The 16473-nt window shown below is 40.5% G+C and overlaps 1 protein-coding gene across 4 annotated transcripts in view; it reads left to right on the top strand.

Moving 5' to 3' along the window:
* Positions 1 to 249: 249 nt before the first annotated feature.
* The window catches only part of LOC136845270 (TATA box-binding protein-like 1), a 49226-nt gene continuing 33002 nt past the window's right edge, over positions 250 to 16473 (top strand). The window contains exon 1 of one of the 4 annotated variants that reach the window (XM_067115418.1): positions 250 to 328. The gene's annotated coding sequence lies outside the window, so the exon portion shown is untranslated. Of the gene's footprint in view, positions 329 to 5612; positions 5880 to 16473 lie in introns of those variants that run through there. The other 3 variants (XM_067115415.1, XM_067115416.1, XM_067115417.1) reach the window with 3 other exon arrangements.

The following is a 16473-nucleotide window of genomic DNA, read 5'->3' as shown; positions in this document are numbered from 1 at the left end:
AGTGACGGTCTTTTCTATCAAAAGAGAGCTTCTTGAAGACGCCATCGTGAAAAGTAAAAGCTCCCAGAATAAAATAAATAAAGAAAATAGTCCCACGTGACATCGGTTATCTTTTTCATAAGTGTGTCATTTCCTGAACTCGGAGATCCCTGGTATGGCCCATATTACTATAACCTAAAACCCAAGATTACCCATAGTTGTCTAGAACCCGGTAAGGGGTCTTTCTACTGTTCTTTTCAGTGTTACCTCACTGAACACTGTTTACATTGTCGGGTCGACCGTCCTGTCTCTCTGTACCCAATGTGAGTTGTCCTCACCCTTCGAACAGGTATTATTCACGTCTGTGTTGTATTGTGAGCTAGGAATAGCTATCGTCTTCCACTGGAGTGATGATGACATATAATCTGTTATTTAGTTTTTCATTTAATTTGAGCTGAAAATTTTTCCAGCAGAACTAAGTTTAATTCTGTGTCGTCAGAAAAATTCTTATACGCTTATTTGGCTGCTCTCTCTTTCTTAATCTGACTACTAGTATTTATCTGATTTATATGTATGTATACAAATTCTATCTTTCGTGTTTAATGTGTTTATGTTGTTGTTGCGGGCCACTTGAAAACAAGTGACCCCTCTTCATTCAGAAAAACTGTTCGTTGGCTGATCAAAAGCCGACTAGTACTAAAATCAAAAGCAAGGAAAATGGTCAAGTAAAGGGAAAAAATTCTAAAGAAAACTCAAAGATTCGCGAAATGGATAGGGAATCAAACTCCAGAAAGACTGAGAAAGCTCTGTGTAACCAGAGATCAATTTTTTTTTTCATAAAAGTGACTGTTGGTCTTGTCCTGCCACCTCACTTTGGGAAGATCAGTCTCCAACCAGACCACCAGATGAATTCAAACGTCTCGGGAATCCGTTGTTTGTGAATCATGAGAATAAAGAAAGTAAATTTTTACAACATGCATCAAAGTCACAAGATGGCGTACTATGTGCAATAAATAGTAGGCCTATGTGATGGGCAGTCGTATGTTGCTAAACTACCAGATTCTGTTTTACTGCTGAACGAATAATCATAGTCATTGGTTTGAAAGTTGTACCTAAGAAAAGACTTGAATCTTCTGTTTCTTTACGTATCTCGAGAAATGTATTGGAAGCATCGAATAAGTCTTAACTGTCACCCTGTGATTCAAAGAGGTCAGTGTCTTTTGCATCACTTGGTTGTTGGGTTTCTGCTCATACAAGAACATAAGGAAATGAATACACTGACAGGGAGACTAAAGGTTCCACAAGATGCAAATTTTTAATTACTAAGGTTCCACAGTGTAATGAGAAGTGTCATTAAAACTGATATTATGAAAAAATGGCAGCAGCGTTGATTATCACATCTACCAGACGAAAAGAAGACGAAGAAGAAGAAGAAGAAGAAGAAGAATTCATGAGACAACTTTTTGGGACTATGGCCATAACCTAATCGGATGGGTTGAGATCAGTCAGATCCACCATAGGACTGGACATATCGGTTAATACATAGTTTTATTTTTGAAGAAGCCAGAACCTCAGAGTGTGCTTACTGTGACACTCCAATGATTGTGGAGCACATTCTGGTGTACTGTTCCATGTAATTGTGACCGTTGGAGGAAATACGATAGATTATATCAGCAACTTCAAGAGACAATATAGATGCACGTTACCTCATTTATCTATTTTTGTTAGTGTATTTATGCTCTGGCAGAGAAAAACCTTAAATCTCTTTGAAGCCTTTAGGAAATTTAAATAAAAAAAGGGCTGAGTAACAGAGATAGGCCTTAGCACTTGGCTTTACAACCTAAACAAATACATACATACATACATACATACATACATACATGTATATATATGTGTGTGTGCGTGTGTGTGTATAATAATAATCATAATGAAAGGTGATTTCTATTAAATCAATTAAACCACTGGTGAAGAAATAACATTCTAGATACAGGCCTAGAGGGGTTTCGACTTTATTTCTAAGTCCTTGTCGAAGGACTGATAGACAGTGGAATAAACTTAAAGAAATTGAAAATATACTGTATATGCTCAGGGAGACGGTACAAAACCATACAAAAATCCAAAACCGATGGAAATTAAAGAACCACACCTGACAGGTGTCGGGGAGGAGCAACAAACTTCATTTGGACTTTGGTCGGGCACTGTTTACAAATATGATTATCCCACTATGTTATTACTTCGCCTGTGGTTTAATTGAAAAAAAAAATATATATATATAGTGTGTGTGTGGTGTACATACATATACACACATGTATATATGTATGTGTATATATATATATATGTGTGTGTATGTGAGTGTGTGTGTATAGTGTGGGTGTATGTACACACAATAATATATATATATATATATATATATATATATATATATATATATATATATATATATATATATATATATATATAAAGAGAGAGAGAGAGCAGTATTTCAGTTTTCTAAGGCGGACCACGTAGGCGTTACCAAGGGGGTGAGGGGGGGGTCTGTTTATCCATCATCCATCCCACCCCTTTTAAATACTGCTAAACAGAAACCAGAAATAGGGTCCAAGCCTCAGAGATGAAACGCTTGAGAACAATAACAAACAAAACAAGGAGAAACAGAATGAGAAATGAGAATGTTAGGAGAGTAGTAGGAGTGGCACCTGTGAGGAACAAGACTGAGAAGGGCTCGGTCATCTAGTGAGAATGGATGAAAATAGAATTGCAAAGAAAAGATGGAAAACTGAATACCTGAAGGAGGGAGACCGAGAGTCAGAGGTAGACCCTCGTAAGCGCTGGAAGGATAGAGTGGAGGAGGAGGTCCTTACAAAGGAAAACATGCCAACATTCGGAGAGCTCAGAAGAGATGAAATATTTGAAGACAAAAGCCTACCTGGGAGTAGAAGTAAGAGGTAAGTAAGAAACCATTAAGTTGTAATTGATGCAAACATGTTCCGTGATTAAAAACCGGTAATGATATACGGTATTAGTAATAATTTACGAATGTTGATGAAATTGAATTTTTATCATGACAGCATGAACCATCAAAAGTCCGGTGCTGGAAATTACTTACTAAATTATGACAGAATTTATCATTTATAAAGAATACTCTACAGATGCTCACTTTTTTTTATGAAATACATTTTTATAAAACATCTTTATTTTAACTTTGAATATTTTTTCTACATACACACATTATATATATATATATATATATATATATATATATATATATATATATATACAGTATATGAATTCAGGGGCGTCATTTCATATTTTTGTTGGGGGGCAAAGATGGTTTGGCGAGCGAAGTGAGCCTAACTAACTGGGTTTTTTTTTTATTTTGAGCTATTTTATGTGCTTTTTGAAGCCACATGAGCAAGGTATTTCAGCAAAATAGGAAGACAGGCAAACATTGTGTGTGATTGAGAAATATAGATAGCTAGATAGATAGATATAACTTAATGTGGTGACACATTTGAATTTCGGTGGGAATAATGGAAAATAGGAATAATGGAAAACCCGCTGCTGTTACTCCTTGGGGCTTGGGGGTGTGAGGGGCGGCAACTTGAGTCTTGGGGGACAGTTGCCCCCCAGCCCCCCCAAATAACGCCCCTGTATATGATGTGGGTTTATTTCCAATTAATTTTTTATACTAATTTAGATTATCTTTAACCTCTCTCTCTCTAGACCACTCAGTTTACTTTATGTTATGTCATAAACGAGAGAGAGAGAGAGAGAGAGAGAGAGAGAGAGAGAGAGAGAGAGAGAGAGAGAGAGAGAGAGAGAGACCAACGGGAAAAGTTCTTCCTAAGATGTTAATCTACCTGTCTGTCAAGATAAACAACGATGTCACAGTGTTGAAATCCACAATATAACAAAGCGAGCGTGTTGTTAGAAATACGGAGTGTGCTTATCACACATATGATCAGAGAGGTCTTAGTCACAGTTAGCCTTGAACACCCAAACCTATGTAGAAAGGAAGCATGGTGTCATATGTCTCCCATAAGGCTTAAACTAAAGTTTCTCCGTTTTCTTTTAAATAAATCAAAAGTCGTATGTAGCCTATACAGCGGAAGAAAGCGAGAGCAAACGAACTCAGTTAAATCCGGTTTTAGTTTAAGGTCGAAAAATTCATTAATCTTCTTGCAAGGGAGAGAGAGAGAGAGAGAGAGAGAGAGAGAGAGGAGGAGAGGGAGGGAGGAGAGAGAGGGTGGGGGGAGCGAGTGAGAAAGTGAGAGAAATAGTCTTTAGATTTATTTGTAGACTAATTCCACCCTTCCGGGGGCGGGAGTTATCTATTCAAGGCCATCCCTTATGTGGATTCAAATATTATTTGTAACAGTTATTGAGAGAGAGAGAGAGAGAGAGAGAGAGAGAGAGAGAGAGAGAGAGAGAGAGAGAGAGAGAGAGAGATCGACGGAGCAATTTTGGTTCTCATTAATCGTGATGCAATGGCAGTTGTACTCTGCACCTTTTCCTGTATCGCGGTGATGCTGCCCGGCAATGTTGTAATACGATCGATGGAATACCTTGCATTACATTTGCCATATGAAGCATTCTCGTATAATCAGAGAGAGAGAGAGAGAGAGAGAGAGAGAGAGAGAGAGAGAGAGAGAGAGAGAGAGAGGTTGATGAGTAATGCCACATGAGTAATAGGGAATTATACGTTAAATCTTCCATGATCTTTTGTCAGCGAATCCTCTCTTTGTGCTAAAGAGGTCATTCTCTCTCAGTAGACCATATTGATTATCGTCGTCTTCAAGAATGCATTAAATCACAAACCAGAGAGAGAGAGAGAGAGAGAGAGAGAGAGAGAGAGAGAGAGAGAGAGAGAGAGAGAGAGAGAGAGAGAGAGGAGCAACAAACTCATTTTTGACAGGTCGGCACCGTAATGCATTATTTACCATTATGGCTGACATAACCAGCGTATGCTGAAATTGAGAGATAATGATGATGCTTTTTAAGTCTTGATTCTAACATAAAACAAAGAATAATTATAATTATAATAAAAGCAAGAATCTAACACACTCAGACGAGTGCATTCCAGATCATTTGTTTCAAATGTGCATCGCTTCAATTGTGTTTTTGTCCTCTGACGAGACGTTGAAAGAGGAATAACACTTGTCATTATCATAACGGGACAGCTCGGCATAATAAACGAAATGTGGAATACCAGTCAGGTCAATAAATGTCCATAAATGTCCGTCTATCCAGAATGTTTTGCAATCAATAAAAAACTATAAGGTATTTGGTTAAATGCTCCGTAAGGATGACACACGCCGGAACCCGCCTCTTTTCCAGAGATACACGATTCCAGTGCTTTCTTTTTGTGTACTTATTCCCATTCCGTATTCCCATTCCTATGAGATGTCTCCATCATCTTTTAATTAAGCAAGAAGAGGAGTGTAAAGAATAGATATTATACTCTTCCGGTTCAACCTTTTGATAGCCTTTGCATACACCCAGCTGATTGTGTGTAAGGGGCGGTGATTGGTTCGAATGTTTGGTGACAGCCAATAACGAGTGGTTTTACAAGGATACTCAACGCCCATCCTGCTTCATAAGAAGACCCGTGATTGGTCGAGGCTGCAGAATCCAGCCAATCAGCGCCCGCCTTGCAAACGATGTTGTATTGAGGCAGCAGTGTTCTATGGCGAGGAGAGCGATCCGGAGGATTGGAACTGCCCAATTTTCGGCCATTATTCCCGTCTCCTGGACACTTTACAAGTAAGGATCGCGTTCCGGAGTGTTCTTAGATGAGTGGCGGAGTCGCCAGGAGGAGAAACTCCCGCCGGAGGGACCTCTGACCCCCCCATCCAGAGCCCCAAAGGTCAAGGTGAACCCCCAGGAGCCAGCAGGAGCGTGTATGCAATTTTCCATTGTCCATTGCTTTCATTATTATTTTATTATTACGTCGTTTCTGCCCTTTCGGGGTTAAGGGGACAGGGGGTGGGTCGTACTCGACGCCCTCCGTCGAATACCGACGCTCGGGAGGGCCTGGGAAGCGGGATAGACGGGGCCCAAGGTTCGACGTCCACGACGTTAAGGGTAAACCGAATGCCATCAACAACAAATCGACTCATAATAAAGTCGATTATGACCATATTCGACCTCATACACGTCCAATGATCATTAGGATCGTCGAATTCGCCCGGGAGTGCCTAGGGAACGGGATAGATGAAGCCTAGGATTCGACGTTGACTAGGGTAAATAGGAAATGCCATCAACAACAAATCGAGTCATAAAAGTCGATCGTTATGATATTCGACCTCATAATCATCTATTAATTATCAGGATCGTCGAATTCGTCCCTCCCGTGGACCACGTTAGGATCGGAGGGTTGCAGGACCTCGTGAAATGCACAGGAACTCGGGGGAAGGCGATCCATAGGCTTAGGCTTAATAGGGTATTGTGTATTGCTATCATTCAGGACAGTGGCCAATAGAGGCCTACTCCATTGTTTAGCCCCTGTCTCGTAGGCTTAAAATAAAAGGGTTGAGTGAGATGTTTTCTTAAGTGTGTCAGGGTCGAGCCTAACTTTGAAAGCAAGCGTGTGGTCTCGGCTTCATTGTTTCCAGGAAGCTGGAGTATCCTAACCTACTGTCATTCGTAGCTTGAAGTGGCCTAGCCTGTCATAAATACTGACTTGGCTTATCCTAGTTCATACTCTGTGTGTGCATCACTATTGCAAAGGTAAGATGAAGAACAGTAGACTAACTTAATTGTAGTTTAGTGCTTTTAGGTTTTGGGGCCTGTTAGGGCATGCTGTCCAAGGCTAGGTTAGGTTAAGAGGCTAGTTTGGAGAATGATGGGTGCAGGCTGTAGCACTACCTCCGAGCAGAGGCTTAGTCCATTTTTCTGGTGTTTAGTGTTACTTTGGGTGGTCAGGGCTTGGCCCCTAAGTCAGGATACGAAGGTAATGTTTGGTTAGGTCACAGTATTCTAGGATAGGTTAGGTTTGTTTTTGTCGGTGGAACCTTTATCCGTCGATCTCAACTGGCCCAGGTTGAGGTTGGTCTGGTTAGGTCATGTTCTACTATAAAAGTGCCTAACAGGCTTACTGGAGCCCTGACCCATCACTGTACATTTGCTATCATGTAAGAGAGAGCCCTTAGAAAGTGAATTGATTACTAATATAGTTGTCTAGGCTAGTCTACCCTATTCCAGTGATGACGTGAAGTTCTAAGTTGGTTGCGGTAAAGGATGGAATTTTTGTATTGGTGCTGATTTGCAGAACACCCATTTCCAATAGTGAATAGGCAAGAGATATAAGGGTAATATCAAGATACTTTATTTTGTAGCCAAATATGTAAACCATGTATTTTTCTGAATGGTTATTTCATGTTTTATGCATTTTTAACTGTTATTCTCAGTGCCAACCATTAGTTTTTGTTTTCCCTCCCCTTATATCCAACAAATATGGGGTACCCTAGTAAAAAGGTAGAAGATTGGATGGTGGAAAACCAGAAGCAGGTGCATTTCACTAGCAAGAAGTTTAGGAAATATATAGTTCAAAGTGTATTAAGTCTAAAAATTACAGTGTTCATGTCTATTAACAGAAGGAATTACCAAAAAATTTATAAAGGACAAAAATGAACATATGACATTTATAGGGATTCATTCTAACCTTCCCTGACATAGGACAATGGGTGCTTTGGCCTCCCTGGACTCCCCTGACCTAACCTAGGGTGCCTCAAGCTATAGAGAAAAATATGGGGTTGCTTCTAAACCTAACCTTCCCTAACGTAGGGTGTTGGGTGCTTTGTTGCCCCACCTTTGACTCCCCTTCACCTAACCTGACCTTGGGTGGTTCAAATCATAGAGTAAAATAGAGGACTGCAGTAAACCTGACCTATCCTAACGTAGGGTGTCTTAATTCCACTTTTTTTTATCCTGATCACATCTGGAGAAGTATATTTCTTAAAAGAGAAGTAAAGGAATCAATTTCAACTAACACGTCCCTGACTGTCTCCCTTTTAGCATTGCAAAGATATTTTTTTTTACCATGAATTTGGGAAGTAATCATCACCTCCTCCTGTGTGATGCAACAGGCCTGTAGGAAATTAAAAGGCTTACATTTTTCTTTGGCTTTATGTTCAACAAATCTCTGTCATCTCCAGCCTTCCTTATAGCTCTGACCCAAATAGGTTTGTCTCTTCCAAATCTTCTGCTCCCCATGAAAGCCTAGCTAACACTGTTACTTACTCTTCTCCCAGAGGTTATGTGAAGGTTATGTCCAAGCCATCATTATCTCATCAACATACACTGTAGGACCTTTTGAGTAATTTCCCTTATGGCTCTGCAAAATTCTTCTTAAGGCTTTATTCTCAAATCAGCAAAATCTTTCATGTGCAGGTTCAGTCAATTTGATTCCCATATCTTATTGGATGTGCCAGTTGTTTTTTCTTCCCTTAGTGCATTATCTGTCCATATTACTTGTGTTTTATGAGATTTATTATGAGCACAGTCTTAAGATATTTGATGCATTTCATTAAACGAGCTTTTTACATAAAATAGCTGCATCTGCACATTGAGGACTATCAGGTGGGTCTTTACTCAAATCTAATCCTTCTTTCTTCTTCGACCACCTGTTTTCTAAACAGCAAAGGTGAAATGACAATGTCTTGTTGCACCCCACCATTTATTGCAAAACCTCTCAACAAGCATTACACATTTAACAGGAATGCCATAGTGAGGCAAGACGTCAATATAATACTGGCCTGTGGTTGCTGTCAGATATCTCATATAATCATGAGATGCGATCAGAAAGGGATTTTTACAGCATGTGCACCTCTTAAGTTTTAATGAGTTTTTCTGCAGCCTGTTGAGAATATTCTCAACAGGCTGCAGAAAAATCTTAGCTATGTCCAATGACTCACAATTCTCAGTCATCGGGCTTTGTTTCCTAATCCCATAATCTGGTAGCCAGATAATTAGCTGACAGACAATTCGCCGACAATGTAATTGGGTGACAGGACAATTGGCAGAGTATTTAAAATCATTATACTAAACTACCGAATGTTATTCATTCTAAGTTCAAGGCCTCATCCAGCTATTCTTAAATGAGTATTTTTCTAAGCCTTTTAGTATCATGGAGTTTGTCAAGACAAAGTTTATATTTAAAGGATACGCATATATTATCGACAGAATATGACAATCAAAAGCTTATTGGGAGATGCAAAACAACATTGTGCAATGCTAGATTGACAACAGTTGATGCTGTAATTATTTGCAATGCTAGATTGACAACAATTGATGCCATAATTAGTGGAACTCCATCTGGACACTTGTGTCTGCCAATGCCGATTGAAAGAGAGAGAGAGAGAGAGAGAGAGAGAGAGAGAGAGAGAGAGAGAGATTCCACCCATGACACTGGAGAGAGAGAGAGAAATATCGCTTCAAAGGTAAAAGAAAAATAAAGCTTCTCGCTGGGTGATCTAAACAGTTTCCAACAATCTTAATGGATGTCTGTTAAAATCATCCCTGCAGTGGTTTCATTATAACAGGCTGTTCAGGGCTTTGTCAGCTTTGGGTCCATCTGTTCAGTTAGGTCCCTCATATCTCTTATTCATAAAATCAGAAGTGGTATGCACTGCAGTGGTCTTCTGATGTTATTATTGACCCATCCCTCCTTTTTATCAGGATTTCCCCCCCTCATTCTTGTTAAATATGGATTTTTTTTGTAATACTGTGGGCCATCCTGTCACCAATATTCCTCTCCTCGTACACAAGGTTTTGTCAACATCATCAGCTGATCTTCATTTAACTTCACTTTCCAGGCTTGAGTATTTAGCTTGTTCTACTCTGGTTTAATCACATTCTGTAATTTGTCTTCATGTACCTTTTGCTTTTGTCTATTTTTTTATTGTATCAGGTCTCACACATGATATCTGAAGCTTCACTCTTGTTTTCATATCTCAGTACTAACTACTATTCCATCAGACTGATCTACACTCTTAAAGTTGAACCAGTCTTCATTCATTGTCTGTTCCTCCTCAGATATAGTTTCTAAACTACAGACCTATTTTCGGTTTCAGTTGCCAAGGCTTTTTGATGTTTGTCTTCAAGAAGCTTTAATTGCATCAAACTTACTGCGAAATTATTTTGTTGGGTGGTTTTAATTTCAACTTTAGTGTAGCACCTAACATGTGGCCAAGTGAATGGATAGGCACAGCTTGGAAATGACTCCCAGGCCTTAGAAACTTTCTTTGTTCTTATTATCTCAAGTTTCTCTCTCTTTTGAATTTAGTTGCAACAGTATAACACCAGCTAGAGCCAATAATGATGTCCGTGATCAAGTGAACTCAGAGCATGCATAGTAAATTAAGTGAATGGAAACTTAAAAGCTTCCCATATGACTATTGACAAAACAAGGCACACTATTTGTACAGTTTTGCACAGATGTGCCCAGAAAAGGCATGTTTTATTTTTTTAAATGACCCTTACCTCTCCATTATATAGCTTTTACTTGCATGCCAGTGGTAGTTCGACAGATTAAAAAAAAAAGAGAACTCTTGGTTTTCTATGAACATCCGTCTTCTATCCATCTACTTCCCCCACCCCCTACCAGGGAACCAGTAGGTACAAACATTAATAGCTGATCAGTCTACTTCTGTTGCTGGTTTTGGTAGTAGTTCGACAGATGCACTCAGTTTTCTGTTGGTATGTTCTTTTATTTTTTGAACATTTGTTCGGTAAGAACTTGTAAGGTAAAGAGTTCCCGTAGTAGGCATTATTCCTGTTTTATTGACCTATGATATGTTTTTGCTGAGGGAAATGTTTTGATTTGATAACTATATGAACCGTAGGTGAATGAGATGTGGTAATTGATTGCAAATGGAGAGAGCTTGTTAGGTTGTAGAAACAATTATAGAGGATCATACTAGTAAGACTTGAGTTAAAGGGATGCTTGCCTTGTCTGCCTCCCCATTTAGCAACTGGTTACGTCCTCTGTTGCTTCTCCCCGATCTGTTACTCCAAATGAGCTTCCCATCAATTCAGGGTATTAGATTTGATAGGATGGAGTAATTTTTTATGTTCACTTGGTGTAAGCTTCACAGGATTATATTGTTATTATAAGTGTTTTTTTCTGTGGTACCCTCCTGAGAGTCTGCAAGTTCAGGTTGTTTTCTGTGTTGGAGGAAGGGTCAACGCCCCTGCATTTTCTTGCCTTGTCCTGTCCTGTCTTACTCCCTCATGTCTTGGAGTGACAGGGAACTGGGACATGTCAGAAAGCGGTGCAGATCTCTGCCCGTTGTCCCCATCCTTTGTTTGGTCTGGTAGGGCACCAGGTCCGGCAATAGTGGTGCCAGTTCTAGCACCAGAATTCATTCTCTTAGGATCGCTCGGGTAAGAATAAGAGGAGTCTCCCGACTTTTTTCCCTCTTTAATTTTACCGTATTGGATCGGCTTGGTAGTAGCGATGGTTCGTCTTTTTATGGTAGTATTTAAGAGAGTTTAAGCTGCTTTGTTGAGGAAAGTTTCCTTTTGATTTTGTCAGTTTTGCTTCAGTCCCCTTTAGCTAAGGATTGTTTTTGTTTTAAGGCTATTATAAGTATCAGTTAGGTTCTAATGAGAAGCCTAGACTGTCTTCAGGTTTTCTGTGTGCATATTGTGGATTTTTCGGCCAGGGCGATAATGCGCCTTTCAGTTTTGATGCACCAGTAGCCGTCTAGCACAAATTTGTGCATTTTGCTGCAATGCTGCATTCTTGTGCATGCGTGTCTATCGCTTACCCGTGCACCTGTCACTTGCTCGCCTATCGTGTGCACATTCATGGCTTGTGTGCCTATCATATGTGTGTGTATGGCTTGTTTGCCTCTTGCGTGGATGCCCTTGGCTTGTACTCCTATCACGTGCATCTATGGCTTGTGTGCCTCTCACATGTGCCCTTATGGCTTGTGTGCCTGTCTCTTGCGTGCCTGTGGCTTTTGCCTATTGCGTGCGCTCCTATGGCTTGCGCTCGTATCGCACGTGCGCCTTTAGTTTGTGCTTATACGCCTGTGCGCCTATTGACTGTACTCCTATCACTTGTGTGATTTTAGCTTGTGTGTCTACTGATTGTGCTCTTATCGTGTGTGCTCACCTGTGCACGTGTCTCCTGCTTGACTATTGCTTGCCTAAAAAGATTTTTCCTCTTATCGTTCCGGCTTCCAAGTAGGCAGGTGGTTGCCGTTAATAGTCTCAACACTGTTTCTGGGATTTCGATTCTATTTCCAGTTGTTGGAGTTTTTATCAGTAAACAGTTGGTTCCCATGGTTTATGAACAAACTCATTATTGTGAGAATTTCCGTACCAGAATTTAGAACATTTGGTTGAGCCGACAGGTTTCCAACTGAATCAGTCTTCCTTTTCTCGGCAATAATTAAAGAGAAAGTTTTTAACCCTTGGTGGAAGTTTATCAGGAGGTAGTTCAGTGCAATCAACTGCTGCTCTTCTGCCATCTAGCTTGGTAGTCTTTGCCCTGGTCTCTCTGGCGTATTTCTGGTAGCTAAGACTTATCCTGCCTTTTTTGTGGCAGGAGGGCAATTGCTTATGCTTCTGTTGATTGATGCATCAGATGTCTTGACATACAACCAGTGCTTTCTGTAAGGATTTGATGGATGGAAGTAGAACCTTCATTTGAGCTGCATTTCATTAGGTGGCTTATGTGTGCTCAAAGCTTTTGTTTACTGATTTTCGGTTGTATCGCTTATTGGAGTAGCCTTCAAGCTGTAATTGCTTTCAGGATAATTTTTACTAGTTCTTTGGTTATTATTATGTCTGATGATTCAAGTTCACCTAGTTTCTCTATTGTAGTGAAAGTTGCAAAACCAGATTAATCAAATCTTCATATGATTCTCATACCATTTTCAGTACAGTAAATGTAATGTGCAGAAATATAGCAGGGAGAAAATTGTGCTAAATGTGTGATTAGCAAGAGTAGAAGGTACTTAAATCTCAACTAGACAAGTTAGAGAAGGATAGAGTAAGGAAAGCGGTCTCTAGAGCCAAGAAACGAGCTTCCCTTAGCCTAGTATTCTACCCTAGCCTAGGTTAGAAGATAGCTCTGCTATTCTTTCTTCCCTTCTTCCTTTTTTTTTTTTCTGCTACCAGTCGGTCAAGTGTACTTGGTCAAAAGAGGGTGTAGAGAGGGTCAAGCAGCTATGCCAAATGTGTTTTCCTCATGTAGGTAAACAGCAAATAGAGGCTTCTTATGATTCTTTAAAAGAATTTATTTGAGAAACACATGTAATTATAATTGAGGGCAGTATTTAATTAATTTATTGCTAGAAATAGCATATTAAAACATTAATCAAGAAAATGTGATACTGCTTTCCTCATGTACTGCCAGATCTGAGTTTACCCTAAGGGGATGGTGATGAGAAAATAATTTTGGTTTTGGGTCAGTATCTCTGGGTCAATCATTTTCATTAAAGGATGGACCCTTGTGCTTTACAATAGTGACAAACTTTGGTGATATGTAAAATATAAAAAAAAAAAACCCAAAACCTCAAGTTTTAAGAGACCAGTGAGCAATACAATTACTGTAATGAAAATGTAGATTATGTGAAAGAAACGTTCCAAAATTATGAATGACATGATATATGAAAGAGCATGCTAACTTGAATTAATTAATATTTAAACTGATTTAATTTCTGGTCACATACCTTCATAAATGGTGATAACTTATGGCTTAGAAAAGAAGCTTAACTCACCTTCATATATGATAATAACTTATGGCTTAGAAAAGAAGGCTTAACTCTAAACTCTGCAGTTTATATGTAAAAGAAAACCAGGAAATACCACAGAGGATTATAACAGGTCTAAATTGAAAGAAAGGGTATCCACAATCCGCCAGTTACCTTCGAGAAACAGAAACATGTCAAAGTGTAAGGTGAATGGGGGCCCCCTTTTTGACTGACTTTGTTGGTTCACCTATAGCCCTCCTACTTTTGATCCACCTACCCCTGTGCCTGGCTCCTTGGCTTGCGAACCTGATGCCATTGCCAGTCTAGAGTCTAGGTTTGACAAGAAAATTATTCTACTAGTGAGTACTGTGGTGGGGTTAGGTGCATAACCGAAGGCATTTATGGGAAAATGTATTCAGACGGTGTCACTTCCTGCAGAGTCACAAGTGATAGTGTTGTGCAAGTGGAGGAGGTGGCTACTTGTCCTGTCTGCTCTCGTAGACCGAGGTCACTGTCCTGCTCCCCCAACCCGGGGAGAAGACTTAGCAAAAATCCAAGGGAGGTCAAGGGGGTTTGCCCACAGGTAGTCGCCCCCTCAACAGCATTTGTTGTGCAGTCCCAGGTGTCGGTAGACAGCCATTGGAAAGGCTTGTCCATGGATGTGCATGGCTTGTCCTCAAGCTCCTGACCACGATTGCAGCGTGGACAGAAAGTGTCAAGACGTTACCTGGACTCTTCCCACCCACACCTGTCTGCTTTGGACAGTCTGGAGAATGTCTTGCCTGTCCGCTCGACTTTTGTCAATGAGCACCCACACCTGGCTCCCAGGCGCCTGACTTCCAGATATTTCATGCTGCTTTCTGAGCACCCAGCGGCAGCTACCGAACACCCAGCGCCTGCCTCCAAGCACCCAGCTCCTGCTCACGAGAGTCCAGCGTCCACTCATGAGCGCCCAGCCCAGCGCCTAGGCACCCAGCATTGGCTTCGTCTTCCCAGAGACTGCAGTCTCCTTTGCCTCCTCCAGTCAGACCTTCAACTTTGTCTCCTTCGCCTGTGGACCCTGACGAGCCTGCTCTTGCTCTGAGTAAGCATCTGTCGCCAGCTCCCAAGCGCCCAGCACCTGCTTCCGAGTGCCCAGTGCCAGCTCCCAAGTGCCTGGCGCCAGCTCTTCAGTATCAATCTCCTGCTCGGAGTGCCAAGTGCCAGTTTCCGACCACGGATCTCATAGCCCATGCAGCTCTCCTTCAATATTTGCAAGCGAGTTTTCCTACCCTTTTTTGGCTTCAGCTAACCCCAGTCTCACCTACCTCAACTTTCCTGATGAGGAACCATCCAGATGACAGACCTAGGCTCCCTACAATGGTGCTTTCCTTGTCTTCTGGGAAGGCATTCAGGAGATTGAAGTTTGGTTTTCTGCTAAGGGGGGAGCAAGGTAAGGCTCCTTTCATCTTTCCTCCCTCGCGCTTAATCCGTAGGAGGTTTCTTTCCTACGCCACCAGGAAAGCTCCTTCCAGATGCTTGGCGTTTTCATTGGGGAAAATTGTGTTTTTGCCGGCAGAACTTGACCTCCTTATCAAAGACCTCTTTGAGTTGTTTGAAGGTTTCAGTTTCTTGGACTGGATGGTGAGAGCACTAGCCAAGAAGATTGAAGATTGCAATTGTATACTGTAGTTGGAGACTTTGCCTCGGACTGGCTAGAAGTCCTTTCTTGTGCAGCTAAGACCACCAGGGATGGCTCTCTTGAACTTGCAGCTCTTTTCTCTTTTGAGGGTTTTGAAGAAGAGAGTTTTTTGGTGCTTCCATTCCACTAGAGGAGTCACTCAGGCCCAGAAGTCAACTTAGGATCTTCTGGTGCATTCTTCCAAACGTTCCAAGGATTCATCCGCTTTTGTTCCTAAGATGATCTCTCCTCTCCAGCAACATCCCTTTTGTAGGAGTACAGTAAACTTCTGGTGCATTCTTCCAAACGTTCCAAGGATTCATCCGCTTTTGTTCCTAAGACAATCTCTCCTCTCCAGCAACATCCCTTTTGTAGGAGTACAGTAAACCCCCCGTATTCACGGGGAATGGGTAACCCCCCCCACGAATAGCTAGAACCCATGAATGCTTAACCTGAGTATTTTTATAGTTTTATCACAAAAAGTGCATTTAGGCTTGAAAATTATATGAAAATACAGTAATTAGTGAATATTTCTCAGTGAAAAATACTGCGAATGGGCGAATTTTCTGTAAATAATGGGTAGATATGTTCTACAGAGAAATCCGCGAGTACGTGAGACTGCAAATCATGAGAACGCAAATACAGGGGGTTTACTGTACTGTACGAAGTGTTTTTAAGTCGAAATATAACTTAAATACGTCTAGTTGTGAAATTAATTTAGCTTTTTTTTTTTTTTTTTTTAATAGATGAAGTTTGCTGTTTGGGGACGTATGTTTTTGTAAAAAAATCGAGAATCCGTTTGCTATTTTCACTTTATTTCATTATAATACAAGCTTTACGTATTTATCGTTTACCAGCTTAAAAACAGCAGTAATATGTGTTCTTTCATGCCCAGTAGTTTGATTAAAGTACTTTCTCACCAATTTTAATTATGGTTGAGTTTCATCCATGTTGCTGATGCATGATAATTTAAAGTTATTAGCAGCTTGAACATTGTTTTCTCAGCTTCAGCTACAACTTGCAGCATAAATTTAGCAGTATATTTCCTTGCCGATCTTTTATCCATACCAAATAAGGGTATAATGTAAAAATATATCAGTCCTATTCTTATGTCATTTGTGCTATAAC

The sequence above is a fragment of the Macrobrachium rosenbergii genome, chromosome 13 (assembly GCF_040412425.1).
Source record: "Macrobrachium rosenbergii isolate ZJJX-2024 chromosome 13, ASM4041242v1, whole genome shotgun sequence".
Taxonomy (NCBI): domain Eukaryota; kingdom Metazoa; phylum Arthropoda; class Malacostraca; order Decapoda; family Palaemonidae; genus Macrobrachium; species Macrobrachium rosenbergii.
This window is presented reverse-complemented; position numbering and strand designations above follow the sequence as displayed.